Source organism: Pezoporus wallicus, unplaced genomic scaffold (assembly GCF_028554395.1).
Source record: "Pezoporus wallicus isolate ANWC-B61680 ecotype Strahan unplaced genomic scaffold, APGP_CSIRO_Pwel_v1 contig_3817, whole genome shotgun sequence".
NCBI lineage: Eukaryota > Metazoa > Chordata > Aves > Psittaciformes > Psittacidae > Pezoporus > Pezoporus wallicus.
This window is the reverse complement of record NW_026635157.1, coordinates 8,493,889-8,513,278: the sequence shown is the minus strand read 5'-3', so window position 1 is coordinate 8,513,278 and position 19,390 is coordinate 8,493,889.

Below are 19,390 nucleotides of genomic sequence, written 5' to 3'. Positions count from 1 at the left end.
GACTCCTTCCCACTCAGTTCTGTTGTCCTAACTAGTTTCTCTGTACAATACTTAAATTCTGGTTTTCAGATGCAAAACCACCTGATGCTGAGCTGCAGACAACTCCGAGGTAGGCCTAGAAGGCCACATTGAAACAAGAACTGAACCTTTTTCAGGATAGCGAAAGCTGCTCTGGCATTTCAGATGCTCTCTTATCCCTAACCCAGTAACTTTGCTTGCCACCAAAATGAGATGACAACAGCTTGGGCAACACCATTTCCTCAATATTCGTTTTGCCTGGTGCTCGCCCATCTGGCATTGGTGCACACATGAAGTGCTGCAGACACATGTATTCTGCATTGCCAAGAGCCTCAGAGCAAGGTTCTAAGTCACTGCGATCCCCTGTTATGCTCCCTGGCTACACTTACCGCCTGGACGGGCTCAGAAAAACCACCAATTGCAATCCACTGTCACACTTCAAACTTGGCCAAGGAGACAAGTCAGGACACAGGGAATATCAGTGGATCCCTGCCAGCACTTGGGGATTTTCACTTGACTCATAGGAATGTGAAATAACACTTGCAAAAACCAGTCAGGGTGTCAGGTCAGGCCTTTTCTATCCCTTTTTTATTTATAACTGTAATGTGAACTGTCATGGTGTTCATTTATATATGACTTTTAGAAGGCAGCTTACAGTTTAGCTCTGCATAGAAGTCCGTGTTTTTGTAAGACCTTATTCTGAAGATCTATCTCCTCTCCCTCAAGGCAAAAGCGCTACAAGCCAGGCAATTTCTCTGCAGAGCAGTGTGCTTTGAGCCACTACAGTAAAGCAATTGGGTCTGTTTTACCTGTTGTTACCTTAATAGGACTAATTTTTTTTCATTTTTGGAGGCAGGAAAGGAGAGGAAGAAAGGGAGAAAAGGAATTGCCCCTGTAATTCACCTTCCCTGACAAAGCTAGAAATGCTTGGTTATTCCTTAGTAAATGAAAAGAAAAAAAAAATCTACAGGAATGGGTAAAGACTTTGGCTGGCTAATGAGTTGAATTGCAGTTTTCAGTAAACATAAATGGAAAAACAAGTTTATACACAGTCTGGACAGTAAGTCTAGAGGTGGTCTGATTTATGCAGGCTGTTTGGAGTGCCTCTTTGAAGAAGACCTGGAAAAGAGGCTGAAGTCCCTCTGCAATTAATTAGTACCCAACCCTACCCTCACTACAGAACAGCAACAGTGTGGGAAGGTACTAAGGGCCGGATATTCCACTTCAGATGCTATAATAATCCTGGTTATAGAGGCATATAAATACAAGATAGTGTGCAAAAGAAGCAGCTCTGCAGATTAAGCTATAACTACAAGGAGGCAAAATATCAGTGAGCTATGAGGCAGCCAGTAGATGCCAAATGGACTTCATTGGTCCTCCAGATGCATACCTATCAGTGCTCAAGTTCCTTGTGCATGCAGGCTCCATGCACGAACTGACTCCACAGTCCTGTCCAAGTTTTCAGCACTGACAAATGGCAGCCAGGAATCTTTGGAGCTTCTAAATAACTCCACTTACTTTCTAATGACCATTCATCTCTCATGCCTGGGCATCTTTTCTGTTACTCACCCACACCCCTGTTTTGCTACATTTTTTTCCCTGCTCTATTCAAATTGTTCTGGAGACGTTGCTTGATTAACAAGCAATACTGTGTCAGCTGCAAGACAGTATGTTGTGATATAATGTGATGTGATGTGATATGATATGATAGCATATTTTACATAAATATATCCAATTATAGAGTCATTGACAACAATAAAATCAAAAGTCAATTTATATGTTGAGCACATATTGGGTTAAATATACAGCTAGGGAGTAAGTACAAAGTGAGTAAGTATATAAGTCAGTAAGTATGTGAGTAAGAATAAAAGGAATTCTGTGAAAAGGACCTAGCCATGGTATCCACTCATAAATGTTGGAAAGGTTGCTTCCCACCAGGTCTGGTTTTCGAAAAGAGGAGCATGGACCCATAGCCTACAGCTGCTGTTGATCCAGTCACCAGAACTGAAAGGCAGCAAGGAGAGACTTTAAGTCAAATTTGGTTTAGATGCCCAAGTTATGAACCAGACATGTAAGTTACGGGAGGTAAAGAAACATCCAAGTTCACATCCTCGATGCCGGGTCTAGTACCAGAACTGCCAAGACATTTACTGTGGGGAAAACAAGCTTAAAAACTATGTCAGCCAAGTGCTGGCACAGAGCGTCCTCCAGATAATGAATCCTGTTAGACTGAGCTGCACAATGTGTGGAACTTACTGGCTTGGGTCTCTTCAACAAACTAAATTTCTTGGGATGAACACACCTTAAGGAGACTGATGTAACAATAGCTATTACCTCAAGGCTACATTCCAGCTTATAATGTTTGTCTAGACAGCATCATTGGTTAATATCTCAATCCATTTTCAATTGGAGTATAGTCTGTGTTTTTCAAAATAGAATTATTTATTCCAGTTTCTCTCTCTCTATTTTTTTTTTTAAGTTAGCAATACAGAAAACCTGCATAACCATACAAATAAATCTGGATCTTCTCATTTCAGTATATACATGATTTCAGTTTTTATAGCATATATCTGTATGCCTGCTATTCCGCACTCATACCACTACAGCCTGGAGCAGAACTTGGCTTTAATTTAGACTGGATCTCTAGGGTATGGGTGTGTTGTAACTAGCTCTGCTGACTTTAGAGTCATCTTTACAATTCATTATTCTAAAGGCTTCATCAGAAGTCCAATGACTTCTGAGAAATCTCAACTTTCATTTAAGTGAAAGCCAAGAGGTTTTAGACACACCACTGAAAAGTCCAAAGTATGCAAAGTCTCAATTAATTAAAGAAACCCAAACAACACAACCAAACATTCTGCTTGGTTCAGCTATTACATTAATGTAATGAATATATTAAGCATGTATTCAGAAATGGTAATAAGTTATGAAAGAGTCATGGCAGAATTTACAAACATAGCATAGCAACCCCCCTCCTCAGTGGTATTCGTCTGTCCCAGTACACCCAGAAGGCAGATGGTATTAACAGGAAACTTATAAAATTATCCTCAATGGAGGAAAAAGGTGAAAGGCCAGCCCTGCAATGTATGTAGAAGGAAGGTTTTTATCAAATGGGTTCTTAGATAAATGAATGGATGGTCCCCGGTCAGGGTTTATCTCAGGATAACTGTCATCCCTTCTCAGTCTTAGACAAGATGTGCCAGGATAAATAACAGCAGTGAAAGACTCGGTTGTCTGCTGCTCTTCAAAGTGCTCCTCTAGTGAAGTTTGTGATATATTGATTCACAGATGTAGGGAGATCTTGCCATGCTCTCATACCTCTTCTTCTGGGTTCATGGAAAGCAGCAATTTTGAGCATACTCAAGCCAACAGTCTGCTTAATGACTTAAATTCTCTTTCTGAAAGACGTAAGTGCACAGTGTCTTGACAGTCTCCCTAGAATTTCGGTTTTCTTCTTTATTGTGTCATTTTCAGCCAAGGGCTGATCTGCATATTAATAATAGTGTTGATCTGAATTCAGGTTTTGTGGCTACACTTTTGCCTATAATCAGCCAAACCCAAACACTTCGGAAAAAAATGAAGCTCTAAATCTGCACATTCCAGTTTTTTCTCCTCTCCAGCTTGGTTTTTCTAACCCCTGGAAAATTTTCTGTTTGCTTGTTTGCTTGTTTTAAAAAGCAAAAGCCATATATAAACTCACTGTTCCCTGGAATCTCTTTAGAAGTCCAAATGGCACAAGTTTATGCAATAACAAATGTCCCACTAATGCAATTAGGATGTGGGAATCTCTCCTGCATTACTCCAGTGTTATGCTAGTGTAAGTCTGCGTGTGTCAATAGATTTCATGCAGTGGAAAACTGTGGCAGTATAGTGGTGAATCAGGCCCAGTGGTTTGGTTCATATGCAAGTATGAAATACTTAGAAGTTATTGCGCAAGATCCTGCTGTGTTTATGAGGGAAAATATTTTCCATGCACCATTCAACATGGTATCCCCACACCAAACAAAAGGCTGTTTCTTCCAATAGGTACAATACCTGAAATACCAAGTATCTAGACAAACAACAAGGGATCGTTAAAACTCATAATTTCCTTGCTTAAAATCTCTTTTCTTAGTCATGAGTATCTTCACACACACAAAATAGATGTCAATATTGTAGTAGAAAAGTCAGATGGAGAACACTGCAATTTTAGCTGGGTCATTTAAATAAGATACCTATGAAGAGCAAAACACAGGAAATCACTGCTGCTGCAGAATGCTCCTTCTATCAGCTTATTCAGATGCGTCCACTGAAAGATTTCCAACATGTTCCCCTTCATTGTATGCCTACTATTTGCCAACAGTTCTCATTTCCATCTTCTCTCATTTCTCCCCTTTCTCTGCTCTTCCCCTTTCCCCTTTGGGATTATGTCTCTGCAGCTATGACTGTGTTTTACTACTTCCATTGGAATCTCTCCTATTAAGACAAATGCAATATCATACCCCTGCCATTCTGCTTTTGCCTGACTTGGCCTCTCTTCACCTTGCTGCCAGTCCTGGATTCTTTCCAGCCTTACACTCTTCAGCTCCTATGTCTGGTCCCCTTAACACCTTCATCATCTCATGCCTATTGGTCTCTTGCATTGTTTCTTGAAAGCCAGCTTAATTTCTACCATGATTTGGCACTATTGAACTCAACATGACCTGTGCCCTTCAGCTGCTGGCTGTGTTGAACACCTAGAGGTATTTGATACTTTTTCTGCTGCTTGTTTCTTCTCTCACACTCCCTGGCCTGTAATATTCAGCTTCTCCTCTTTCATTTCTTCTTGCTCCACTTTTTCCCACTTTCCTTCCTATCTGACTCCTTATCTTCCTTTTTCAACATTTATAAACATAGTCATCCACTGACTGGTCTTTCCTCTTTGATTTGCATTTGCTTGGAAATGAGAACTTTTATCATGTACTTCAGGTAGTTAACACTAGCAAGTTCTCTGTAAACAACTGCAAGAAACTGTTCTTCAGATGCCCATGTAAATTTCACTACTATTACTATAATTGTTTTCCAGAAAACTTGGCTATGGCTAAGCTGCTGACATGCTGAGCAAATTATCCAAGATGTGGTGGTCAGTACTGTGTTACTGCATCTATCATTTGGGATGTATCCATCTTTTGCCTCTCAAGTTTTAGTTATCTTATAATTTTGTAAAAGACACCCAGCTCCTTTTTTGCCCCTTGTGTTATTATATTGCTTGATACTTAAGGTGACTTAATATTTTTCTTGGGTTTTCAAACTCCATGACAATGAAAACAATAAAGTATATAATTTCAAATCAAGATAGTAAGGCAGATGGCAAATAAGGAAAGAGCAAGGGAAAACAAACCAAACCTAAACAAACCTTACACTGCAAATACTCAGAAATGTGATTACTTTATATTTGGGAAAACATATTTGAGACGAAGAAGATACAGTTTTCTGGAAACCTGAAAAAACACTTTCGAAGAATGATAATGTATTATGATTCTTGACATGCAACTTGACAGTGATTTTTTTTGACTGTTGGTACAGTACTTGTACCTCCTCCTCTAAACACAGAAACAGGATTAGTTTTAACAGGCCTGTTGTTCAGATCTCTCGGTTGTAGTCAGCAGTCCAGAGAATTCCTGCAGCACAGGCAGAGCCTGAGCTTTTTTCCACTAAAAGGACTTCTACAGGCAGAGTGAGGAGCAGGTTAGCCAGGTGGTTTTAAGTGAAACAGCTTGGGTGGTAGGAGGTATTTCATTGTCATAGTACACAGCTATCTTTGGTTTAACATTAGAACGGGCAACCTACAGTGTTGACATAACCTCAGGGGCACTGTGAGAATGAAAAAGGACTCTTCTCTGATGTAATCTAACCTCAGAATCTTTCATTTTCTGTTGTCAGAATAGCTCTAATGAACATATGAATGCAACTTCAGCTGCCCCAGATTTTGATAGATAATGGTTTTAGTGTTACAGAGCCTCAGGCAAACTTCCACAACATTTGGCGACCAGCAGGAGAGACAGGAACAGAAACTGAGTTTCTTCTGAGACATTTACACCTTTTCTCTGTGCTCTGGACTGGAAAAATATCTAATGCTAACAAATGCCCTTTATGCATACTTCTGGTAGCCCAAACTGCAACCACTTCCCTTGCTTTACTTCTGCTGTTTCTGCTTTTAACCAAGCACAAATCTAGAGGTGGAACTGAAAAGACTTCAGTTTCCCTCCTTCACCACTTGACTGTAAAGTGCTGTGGCATCTGTAGTTTGTTGTTTGACTCGGGGTTGGATCTATTTTTGTTTCAAAAATTTTGGAAAAAGCTAACTTTTATCAATTTGAAAAACAAATATATAACTCTTGCTTTGGAGATTACATTCAGTAGGAATATTTCTGAAAATTACTGAGAGGGAGGCAAATGCACGTTCTTGATCCAGGCACATAAAAAATAATGGAGTACAAAAGAAGTGAAGCTGGGCTTTGAAAGTCCACCTCTGACACTATGCTCATACTATGGTTCTAGAACAACCCAAGCCTACTGAGACAGCTCCAGATCAACCTTCTTGGAGAGTTTTTTACTCAATTGGGGTTTACCATAAATCCTCAGAATAACATGCTAATTTTATTAAAGTCCCTTGCAGAAGGTCTGGAGAGTGAGGCATTTAACAGACAGCATTGTATTCAGTTCCTGTAATGCCACCCATCACAAAATAAGGCAGCTAGCCTAGGGTCCCTAGTTGGACATCTGTGTGCTTACAGGGTATGAGAAGAGGCTCTTTGTCCCATCTTAGGCTGTAAGTAGCTACTTCCTCTTCTGCAACTTACACTACAGACTAATCCTAACACTGACGCTAGAGAAATAGCAACTTGAACTGTCAGAATAGAAAAGCAAATGTCCCTGTGGTGCTCCTCCGCCCCATTTTGCAGTCGTGGTAAATTCTGTCAAATGTTTTGGAAATGCTGATGGAAGAGGATTGTGGTAAGTAGCAGTTAAATTTGGCATCTGAGCCTCAGCAAAAGAGCAGCTCTCAGCCAGCAACATTTAAAACCTTCTGAAAGGCTTTGCAAATACCTCGTTCAAGATGGCTGGGACCTAAGGCAAAAGACAGATTCTGATCTTCCCCATCTTTTTTTCTGGGATATGTCTACTCCCAGCCAACTAGCAGTTTTGGAGAAGGGGACATCTCAACATAATGCACAAGGAAATATGTGCATTGCTCTCCTATACCTTTTCTGTGGTACTTAAACAAAGGACTAATTTCCTGGACCATCAAAAAATGATGGCACAAGCAATCCAGGAGGTTCCTCGATTGTGTAGAAGACAACTTCCTTCTGCAAGTAATAGAGGAGCCGACAAGGAGAGGTGCCATGCTTGACCTCATGCTCACCAACAGGGAAGGGCTCGTTGGAAATGTGACCCTCCAGGGCAGCCTTGGATGCAGCGATCATGAGATGCTCGAATTTGAGATCCTCAGAACAGTGAGAAGAGCGTGCAGCAAGCTCACTGCCCTGGTCTTCAAAAGAGCAGACTTTGGCCTCTTCAGGAACCTGCTTCGGAAGGTTCCATGGGATAGATCCCTAAAGGGCAGGGGGGCCCAAGACTGTTCGTTGATATTCAAGGATCACCTGCTGCAAGCTCAGGAGTGTTGCATCCCAACCAGAAGGAAGTGCAGCAGGAGGGCCAGGAGACCTCCTTGGATGGATGAAGAGCTCCTGAGGAAAATTCAATTGAAAAAAGAGGCTTATAATAAGTGGAAGCAAGGACAGGTGGCATGGGAAGAGTACAGGGATGTTGTCCGGGAAGCTAGGGACCAGGTTAGGAAAGCTAAGGCTCAGTTAGAATTAAACTTAGCTAGAGGTATTAAAGATAACAGGAAGGGATCCTACAGGTACATAGCAAATAAAAAACAGACTAGGGAGAATGTAGGCCCCCTCAGGAAGCTCTTGGCAGAACTGGCTATCCTGGATTTGGAGAAGGCTGAGGTTCTGAATGACTTCTTTGCCTCAGTCTTCACTGCCAAAGGCTCTGACTGCACCACCCAAGTCTTGGAAGGCAGATGCAGGGACCGTGAGAATGAAGACCTTGCACCCACTGTAGGAGAGGAACTGGTTCGAGACCATCTTAAAAATCTGAACGTGCACAAGTCCATGGGACCTGATGAAATCCATCCGTGGGTCCTGAAGGAGCTGGCAAATGAAGTTGCGAAGGCGCTGGCCATCATATTTGAGAAATCATGGCAGTCAGGTGAAGTTCCCAAAGACTGGAAAAAGGGAAATATAACCCCCATTTTCCAGAATGGGAAAATGGATGACCCGGGGAATTACAGACCAGTCAGTCTCACCTCCGTGCCTGGCAAAATCTTGGAGCAGATTCTCCTGGAAGGCATGCTAAGGCACATGAAAAACAACAAGGTGCTTGGTGACAGCCAGCATGGCTTCACTAAGGGGAAATCCTGCCTGACCAATTTGGTGGCCTTCTACGATGGGGCTACAGAACTGATGGACAGGGGTAGAGCAGTTGATGTCATCTACCTGGACTTGTGCAAAGCGTTCGACACTGTCCCACACGACATCCTTGTCTCTAAATTGGAGAGACATCAATATGGTGGATAGACCAATCAGTGGATAAAGAACTGGCTGGATGGCCACATGCAAAGAGTCGTGGTCAATGGCTCAATGTCTGGCTGGAGACCAGTAACGAGTGGTGTCCCTCAGGGATCAGTGTTGGGACCAGTCTTGTTTAACATCTTCGTTGCTGACATGGACAGTGGGATTGAGTGCGCCCTCAGCAAGTTTGCCAATGCCACCAAGCTGTGTGGTTCGGTTGATACGCTGGAGGGAAGGAATGCCATCCAGAGGGACCTTGACACACTTGTGAGGTGGGCTGATGCCAACCTCATGAGGTTTAACCCTGCCAAGTGCAAGGTCCTACACCTGGGTTGGAGCAATCCCCGGCACAGCTACAGGTTGGGCAGAGAAGAGATTCAGAGCAGCCCTACAGAGAAGGACTTGGGGGTGTTGGTTGATGAGAAACTGAGCATGAGCCGGCTTCAGTGTGTGCATGCAGCCCAGAAAGCCACCATATCCTTGGGCTGCATCAAAAGGAGCGTGACCAGGAGGTCGAAGGAGGTGATCCTGCCCCTCTACTCTGCTCTTGTGAGACCTCACTTGGAGTATTGTGTGCAGTTCTGGTGTCCTCAACATAAAAAGGACATGGAACTGTTGGAACAAGTTCAGAGAAGGGCCACGAGGATGATCAGGGGACTGGAGCACCTCCTGTATGAAGACAGGCTGAGAAAGTTGGGGCTGTTCAGCCTGGAGAAGAGAAGGCTGCATGGAGACCTCATAGCAGCCTTCCAGTATCTGAAGGGGGCCTATAGGGATGCTGGGGAGGGACTCTTCATTAGAGACTGTAGTGACAGGACAAGGGGTAAGGGGTTAAAACTTAAACAGGGGAAGTTTAGATTGGCTATAAGAAGGAAATTCTTTCCTGTTAGGGTGGTGAGGCACTGGAATGGGTTGCCCAGGGAGGTTGTGAATGCTCCATCCCTGGCAGTGTTCAAGGCCAGGTTGGATGAGGCCTTGGGTGATATGATTTAGCGTTAGGTGTCCCTGCCCACGGCAGGGGGGCTGGAACTAGATGATCTTAAGGTCCTTTCCAACCCTAATGATTCTATGATTCTATGACTTCTGGAAATTGCATTTATTTTGTCTGTAAGGCAAACTGAAGTTTCAGAGCTCAGCTGCATTCAGATTCAGTACTGAATTCCAAGCACAGCACAAACATGATGTCTTTCAGTCCGGCTGTTTGCCTGTTATAAAGGTTCAAATTCATTTTTGAATACAGATCCGGCTGAACTCCCATAGAACTGGAATTTCAGTTCACTTCTCTCTTGTGACCAATTTCTGGTACAAAACACAGATCCGCACATGCATGCATACAGATACTGTGCTGCAAACTCCAGTGTTCAAGAAGCCAGCAAAATCTAGAATTATGGTTCTCTATCCTTTCTTATTTCAACTCTTCTGGATGTATGCCTTATGGCAAAGGTTTTTTGATTACAAATACAGACTACAGTGGCCCTTGCCTCAGTCAGGGTCTGAAATATGTGATGCTCAGCTAATGAGTAGCTACTGAATGTTACATTTTTCACTCCTCATTTAGTGGCTCTTGTTCTGCACAAGCCAAATCCCCTTCCAAGGGCAATATTACTTATTAGTAGCTCATGAGCTCTGCAAGTCATCACCAAGAGATCTGAGAGCCTCTACCATCACCATTGAATTTGTTCTCATACCAGAAGGGGAAGAGTCAGGGAAGCTGGAAGGAAACAACATGGACTCTCAGTGCCCAGTAGCAGATGTCTAGAATGTGTTCAAAGCATGTCACATAGAGAAGTATTATGATCAGTGACAAATCTTTAGTAAAAACAATTTTCCCAGCATCACTTTTAAGTTTCACAGCCCACTCAACAAAACACCTCTGTTGTTTCATGTACTTACCAACAATTCACTCTACTCACAGAGCGAGTTATTCTTCAGATTAGAAGTCTAACTGGGGCTAAGAGTCTTTTGATTCACCATTTTACTGAAACCTTTGGAAGGATATTTCTGAATAAAAACAAGGCAAGAAAATACAGCAACAGCTTTTACACAACAAAGTAACAAACAACTGACTTTACTTACACCTACTACCCTTGCTTCACATGTATATGCATCCCAAGTCCCCACCCTTCCTGTTTATTTCCCCCCATCATTACATCTCCAGCTCTCAGTATTCCAGCTGAAGTTTCAGGTGTTTCTGAAAAGTCTGGTTGCTGTAGTCTTGCTGGCAGGTTTGCTGAAGCTGTGAGAAACAGACATGTGATGTGCTGCTCCTCAGCTATGAATAGTTAGCAACGTTATAGTTCAGGCTTCCAGCCGGCGCTGCCACCTGCGAGGACTGGGTGACTTGGGACAGAAAGTCCTCTGCAGGAGCCAAACATTAATGAGCTTAAAATGAATTAAGGAGTTTGGCAAATACAAAGCCAGGCCATGGAATAAGTAGTTGCAGAAAGTTTCCAATGTGAAACGTTTACAAGATAATTATTTACATTATCTAGATGGTTTTAATTACAGGACAGTTCAGACCAGTTGCTTAAGTTTTCCTAAGGGGTAATTAGTCACTCTGTGAATTTGCATATTTTCCATTGCTGTATTGAGGCAAGTCAGTCATACTTATCAGAAGATTGACCTGGCAACCTCTCTGTTCTTGGGAGATTATAGTCTGAATTTCATCATGATAGTATGTAATGTATTATTAGCAAATGTTCCACTGCAGTGCTGCAGCAAGCAGACTCTGGGGAGATCTCATTTAAATGTAAGAAATTTCAAGCACAGACAGAAGGAAGGGGACTTTTCTCACAACCAGTACTCATGACAGCTGCAATACATTTCAACATCTTACGAATATATTAATGTTCTATCCTCTGTTACTGTTGCAGAAGGACTTCTTCATCTTATTCATAGCAATAAGTACAACAATCACGTGAACTTTATCTGTCCACATGATATACAGACTGCCACATTCTATGCAGACTGTGCTTTTAGTTTTGCTAAGTGGAAGTAGATTCATTCCCACCACAATTCCTCAGAAGTAAATGGGTTTCACAAAGAAATATGGCATGGTATGTTTCAGAAAGCTCATTTATGGCATTTTATCAGCTCTAGTCATGGGAAGCACAGAGATACCCACAGCTGAGACTATCAGCCATTTTTTACTTAAAAATCAAAACCTTCATATAAATAGAAAAATACTGTCAATGTATAAGAAAGTATGCATTACCTATTCATACAGATTTCGCAATAGAAAATTTTTTTTTTTTTAATGTGTTTGTAAATGGCATCATTTTTAAAGAGTCTTATATTGTTTCACTTTGTTCGCATTTTCCATTGGGTTTAGTTCTTGTTTTTGTTAACAGGGCGATGATTGCTTTCACTGAGAAAGTGGGCATAAATCACAGTAAATTTAAATTGTGATAGATGTTTAAATAATTAAATTACATTATTTCAGAAGGACCTGAAATTGGTACTTATAAGAATAGAAAATTTTAAAATGACAACTGACATTATTTAAGTGCCACCTAGCCTAGTTAGATGGGCTATCCTTGAGCATCTGTGAGTTTGTATTATGAAGTGAAATGCAAGCTAGGTAAAGTAGAACATCTTGGATTTTTTAAGTCAGTTTTGTTGATATTGAAGTTGAAATTGCTAAATACTTAGAACAAGCAAGCCCTAAGTTTTTACATATAAGGAAAAGGACAGTTAATGTGTGGCAAACACATTTACAGATATCTTTATTTTATGAACCAGGTCAGAATCTGATACTATATAATAGCTCACACTTGTATATACCTATAGACATACATATATAGCTTCAGTACATGGAAAGCTTAGGCAGATTAATTTCCGTTGTTTTATTTCTAAAAACAAAGTAGTAAATCCTCCTTTTCTTGTCATCCAAGCCTTTACTTAACTGTGTAATGAAGCTAACCCTTTTGGGTCAGTTAGTTTTCCTGGTCATTTTTTAAGCCCTTGTTACCTAGAAGGTCAGAATAGTCTCTTTGGTCTGAAAATTAGGGAAAAGTGTAGATCTGTAGGCAGACAAAAAAAAACACAAAACCAGATTCTCTTCTGCTGGCAGCCTACATCAAGCAGAGGGGAATCTTAAGTCTGCTGACATGTTGAAGCACATGTACAAGGGACAGAACTGAGGAGGGTCTCATATTGCACACACCACACCATGTCTGTGATAAAGATAACCTCTCTACAGAGGACAGTAATAGTGAACTACTGTCCTGCAAATGCTTCACATGCTCATCCTCTCTCCTAATGTATGGTTTGCACCAGGAAATAGGATAGAAAGTTGGACTTGAAGCAAAAGCCTCTTCTCTGTACCAGTTACGCAGGATCCACCTGATCTTGCAGGAGCTCCTTGCTGATCTAGGTTTTGGCTCCTTCAGGCCATCTGAAAACTGACAGGACCATTGCTTTTTGCCTGCCTGCTACATTATCACCCATAGTACTTGTGAAGCACACAGCAGAATGTCCTTGCTGCTGTCTTTTACTCTTCCACCCATTTCAAAGTTCACAGTGACTGATGTAAAGCAGGAAAGTTACAAAACTTGATGAACAGCATGTAAGTTGAGGTGATCTCACCCATTTTGCTTAACTGGGGTAGAAGCATCTGGGTAATCACAGCGTGCTGGACAACCAAGAGAAATGAGCAAAGTTCAGTAAGTTGTGAATAAGCACATGTCCAAATTCATTTATACATGCAGTTATTCCTTGCTTTCCGAAATACTGTCCATACTTAATTTAGACCCAAGCAATAGCATACCACAAAAAGAAAGAGCTTGCAGGTTTCATGGAAATTAATGACCTTAAAAGGGTGTTTTCTGGAGGGAGGAAGAGAGGGAGAAAGAAATTTAGTAATAGACCTTCATCTGAATCACGTTATTGTGACACTATAGAGGAAGAACTTTCATTGTAAGAACAGCCAGACACTAATGGCCAGATATTTAAATCATTAAACTCCATTTCTTTAAATTTTTTAATATGTGCTACATTTCCAAAAGGAGAACAATTGTTTACCGTAGGTGTCCTTCTATGAATCATCAAAAGTCAATGCAAAAGTACTCACATTGCGATACTTAAAATAATAAATTAGTAATAGAGACCTACACACTAAAGTGCTTTGCACGTCATACTTTCTGCTTTTGTTAATTAACAAAGACATTTCAGAGCTTATGGCAAAAAATAATTTCTCTTATTTAAAACAAAGCAAGTTGATGCCTGCTTTATTTCAGAGTCCTTAGCAAAATACAAACTTTTACTGAAGGTTCTAAGCATCACTCGAAGTGCTTAGGAGTTTTAGTCTTCTGCTACAGGCAGCAAAGTGACCATGATTTTATTGCCTACTTTGCCTTTGCCAGAGAACCAGGCTGACTTCTGCTACAAAACTCATGGAGGCTTTTGTAGGGCTGGGTAGTAGCTACCTGTTGTAGTTGTAGTAGCTACCTTGAAGAGTACCTACCCTAGAGGGGTACCCTGCTCTGGAGTCAACAGAGTCATCCTGGGCCAGGATCTGCCATCCCTTATCTCAGATCAGTCACTGGTGGTAGCATGGTAGGGAAGTCCAAGTCATCAGGCCTCTTCTCTACTTTTCTTTGTACACAGGTTGTAAATTCATTGTCATTTTATTCTCCTTGTACAGCAACAAATATAGTTGACTTTCAGGTTTGCAAATGTGCAGTAGATACAATAACAGCAACCTATAAAATGGTCATGGCATCCAAATAAAAGTTTAGATGTGCTGCAGGTTATGTTAATGGAAGAGAAAAAAAATAAGTGATGGCTCACATTAAGCTGAGAAGTGATTCAATTTTCCTAAGAAATGTCATGAATACTTTTTCCACAATCCACCCAACTCTACCCATGAATAAAATTGATCCTCGTGGAAGTCAGACTGCACATGGCTGAAGCTCACCATTCTCTGGTGAATTAATGTGATCAGGGTGTCTCCATCTCTACAGTACAGAAGTCCGATAGCATTTAACTCCACCCGAAACCAGCTCTTTCACAGAATGCTCAATACCAGTTAGGAATATGGATGTAAGAGTCGTATTTAACAAACACAGGCAAACTGCAAAAGTTTAGCAAAGTTTGCTTTATGTTGACAAAGCTAAATCTACCTACCGCTAGGGCGGAGAAGGGCTTAGAGATGTAGTTCTGTTAGTTAATCCATGCCAGCAAAAAATATGATGTGTAGTAAACGGCTGAAGCTAAGGAACACAGTGTATTTGTGAGTTCATTTCCACAGAATATGATGTAAAGAATTGTTCTTTCTGTCTAATGTTAACTGAATTAAAGGAGGCATATTTTGTCCCTTTATCTAGTCAGTGAATGAAAATAGAATAATCATGAAACTGCAGAACCCAAGAGCTGCAAAACACATTTTCAGTAAAAATTCGAGTGGCTCCTTGTCATCCCCTTCATCAGCCCCAGAGCTACATCTGGAAAAATAATAGAAGTACAGCGTCCTGAAAGAGCTTGTTTTGCTGAAGTTGGCATGGGAGCACTGGGCAAGGCTTCAAACCTAGGCATCAGCTGAGGATTACGTAAGGTCAATTCTCTTCATTGTTTCTGCCGATCTTTAAGCTGTTAGTATAGAGGCAGCATGACTAGATTCCTTTGAATGGAAAACAGCACAATAGTTTCATGATGAAAATGGTTGTGCTGATTAGGAAAGTGGTTTTCCATCACGAAAGCAAATATGTGGCCACACTTCCATGGAGGTACGGAATGCCATGTGCTTACTTTTCCCTTTTTATGCAGGCAAAATAACACCCTCAACTCTTGATTGCTATGGACATCTTTTATGTACAATGTAGACTCAAGAGCTGTTTGAAGCCTGGTGTTTTGAGAGAGTTATCAAAAGCTGTTTTCCTTTGGATTTTACCTTGTAGGTGATTGACCTTTCTATTCTATTCTTTTCTATTTCTAACTCTATTCTATTACTTTCTATCTTCTACTTTCTGTCTTCTATTACTTTCTATCTTCTACTTTCTATCTTCTTTCCAATGTATACAAGCAAATCATCCTTTCCTTCTAGTAGCTGAACCAGATTGTCTTGAATTTTCTGGGGAGGGACTTTTTACAAGGACGTTGAGTAATAGGACAAGGCAGAATGGATTTAAACTGAAAGAGGGTAGATTCACATCAGATGTTAGGAAGAAATCTTCACTGCAGGGGTGGTGAGACACTGGAACAGGTTTGCCCAGAGAAACTGGCTGCCCCATCCCTGGAAGTGTTTGAGGCCAGGTTGAATGGGGCTTTGAGCAACCTGGTCTAGTGGAAGGTGATTCCTGCCCATGGCAAGGCAGTTGGAACTAAATGATCTTGAAGGTCCCTTCCAACCCAAGCCATTCTATGATTCTATGGTATGATTCTATGAATTAACCAAATCTAGCCAAGGAATCTACATTTGTAAACAAGCATAGGAGTGTCAGTACAGGGTAAATGGGGGTCCATCTCAGCTCCTTTTCTTACTAGCATGCTTTTCATCATCTATAAATCACAGTAATCCATGGAAGGATCCTCACATGCTGTGCTGGTGGAAGAAAAGCACATTATTTATTATCTTGTACTGAAAGAAGATGAGGAAGCTGCAAAGGGTGTTAATAGTATTGACACTGTATGAGACACTGTATTGCAGCAGGAGCCATAACAGCTCATGATGAGTGGATGGTCTCATCTTCACTGCCTTATTACATCTGCAGTGCTGCCTTAGGATGGGTTTTAATCAAGATCATTACAGTGCTTCCTCCTTTTTTTGACCTATCTTCTGCTGTAGTAAGCCTAAGTCTGTCTTGTCTCCTGGTATTTATAAAATTTTCAGAATGTTAAATATTGTTGCAGCCTATCTGCACCTCAGCCAAGACAGCTTCAAATCAGACAGCGATCACAATGAATATTGATGGTGATTAGGCAAGATCTACACTGTTACAGAGCACCCACGTGAGCTTGCATTACTCTGGGAAGCCAAGCTAAGCCTGAAAGATCTCAACTAGTCCAGGGTGCTCACAACAGATTTTTTTCTCAGGTTTTTGTTTTTCTTTTTTGTTTTGTTCTTTTTTTAATTAAATAGCTGACTAACCTCATTTTCTGCTAAGTTGAAAGGCTGCAAACAATTAGGAATGAAGTATTTAATTCTTTCTTTAAGGAGACACTTTACTGCGTGAAATCAGATCTGTTTCAAAACCAGAAGTTAAAATTCTTGGAAAATGTAACCATGAACATGTTTCAATTTTTTTTTTTTTTTTTTGCAACATAACCCTTCAACTGCAGCTGGTTGATTCAAATGCAAACTGCTGCTTGAAACCATTTACTGATTTAGATCCAACATAACAAATAGTTTCCATTCTCCCTGAGTGCACTTCCTGGCAAAGCAATTCCTTGCAGCTCTGTTGGCCCCACTCTTTTTAATGTCTTCACTCTCAAAGACAAAGTATTTGAGGCTATAGCATAACACAAAGAAGGAATAAAGGTGTATAAAGTTGCGGAAGAAGCAGGGGATCTTGAATTAGGCTTATTTTAAATTCATTCAGGTTGGAAAACTTAGGAAGAGTGATTCTTACATTCCCTCATGAGTGATTTATTTGAGGATTGAGACAGGCCTTTCCACCCTGCTTTTGCCACAGTGGTATTCTGCCCAGAAGTGATTGACATTGAAAAATTCCCACATGCTTCATTTCTGACAGCAACCATAGAAACTTTAACTTCTCTCTCCCAGTTTCTTGCTGCAGCTGAGGAAACTCAGTGTTGCCAGCAGAGCAACAGCAGTTTCTTGATGGTTCCTTGGTCACATGCAATTAGTGCAGCAGGGGAAGGCTTGGCATTGCAAGTGCTGGGAAAGGTGATCCTACTCCCCTACAGCCCTACCTCACCCTCTCCCCTACTTCCCAGATTATCCTGTTCTGCCCTAGTACATGGTGTTGCATCAGGGAACAATGGCCACTTCAGGGCTGAAGCTCTGAAACTTTCGACTTGTAAGGAGAAAGTCCTCATAGGGGAAGCAGGAGACACACTGGATGCCCATTTTTTAGGGGAGGAATTACAGCAGAGTAAGTTTTAGCTCTTTTAGTCACGCTTGCACAGATAGTAGAACAACAGCTCTGAGAACATTCTGGACCAAAGATCAGCTGAAGCATTCAAATCTCCTCTGTGTGACCGTTGCTTGGCAAACCTTCCTTCAATTCAATTATAAATTACAGTGCAGGACCAGGAAATGAAAAAAAAAAACACCCTAACCTATTTAGCAAAAAGCCAAATCTTGTCTTTACATAACCACCATGAATGACTTGCTTTTGGAAAATACTTGAAAACAAGGGTTTTGAGAGATCAAAGAACACAGAACAGCAGGAGTAAATTTTCGGTTGTCCTGTTCATTGTACTACATAACTTTCTGACCAAATATTGCTGGAACTGGCTCTTGCTGGCATCAACAGGTAATTAACTGACAAGTATACGCTCTGATGAGATGAATTTCTAATCCTTAAAAAGAATTGCACTATTGCCTTTCTTCCAAAGGATGGGAGAGGCCTAGAGAAAGAAGGTGAATGCCCTCATTAACTAAGAGGATTAGAAATCCAAAGGTACAGACTAGTTGGAACAACATGTTTTTACACTATTTGATTTGATAAGCTATATCAACTAGAAAAGCATCCTAAATCATAACCAAGCCCTAGACTAAGAAAAACAATGGGATTTCCAAAGAAGTGTAGGAGAAAAAAGTTCAGTAAATATTAACAGAGAGTTTGGGAACCAAGAGTAAAACTTGCTGAAAGTTTTCTGATAGAAAACTACTCTGTTAGAAAAAAATGATTTCACTAAGTCAAAATATTTCACAGGAATGTAAATAGCTTTTTCTAAAATTTCATAAACATACATGTGATGGGTCTGATGGACTTGCGTAGTAACAAGGAGTCAAAATGAACATTCTGACATAGCAATTTTATAAGGCCCTTTTGATATTCTGTGGGTCATTCTGAATTGCCATTTTGCCCAACTGGGACTAAAAATAAAATTTGAAATATCCAAATTTTTCACAAAATAGAAGTAACCCTCTGCAAACCCCTCTATTGAAAAGTGTATGTCTACGATTCTATGATTCTATGTGTGTTTGTTAGCAGTCACTGCCATGCCAAGTGCTCATTAGAGACTCTGGAAAATACCTGCCCACTAAAGAGAGGTTCAAATTCTCAGAATTAAGCAGGGGCAAACGGGGAGATTTCTTCCCTGTGAGGGGTGTGAGGCACTGGCAGAGGTTGCCCAGAGAAACTATGACTGTCCCATTCCTGGAAGTGTTTAAGGCCAGGTTGGATGAGCCTTTGAGCAACCTGGTCTAGTGGAAGGTGTCCCTGCCCACGGCAAGGGAGCTGGAACTGGATGATCTTGAAGGTTCTTCCCAACCCAAACTATTCTGAATCTAGGATTGTATGTTTCTATGATTTCATTATCAATTGTAAAAAGAATACCTGGGATTATATGGTCAAGCAACCAAGTAGAAACAGTACACAATGAAAATACCATTCATTTTATAACACTGCAACAACAGATCACCAGACTATACAGCTGACCTCTAAGGTAAGCTATATTGTTACCATGGTTGCAGAATAATTAAGTAGAGTTATTGAAACTAGCTTGTGCTCAGACTATCACTAATTTCACGTCTTCCTTTGTTTGTACTGTTCCAGGTCTTAAGAGTGGCTGGATCAAATGACAATGAGACAGTTGTGTCCAGATTTCTATGTAGTATAGAGATGAGAAATCTGATCTTA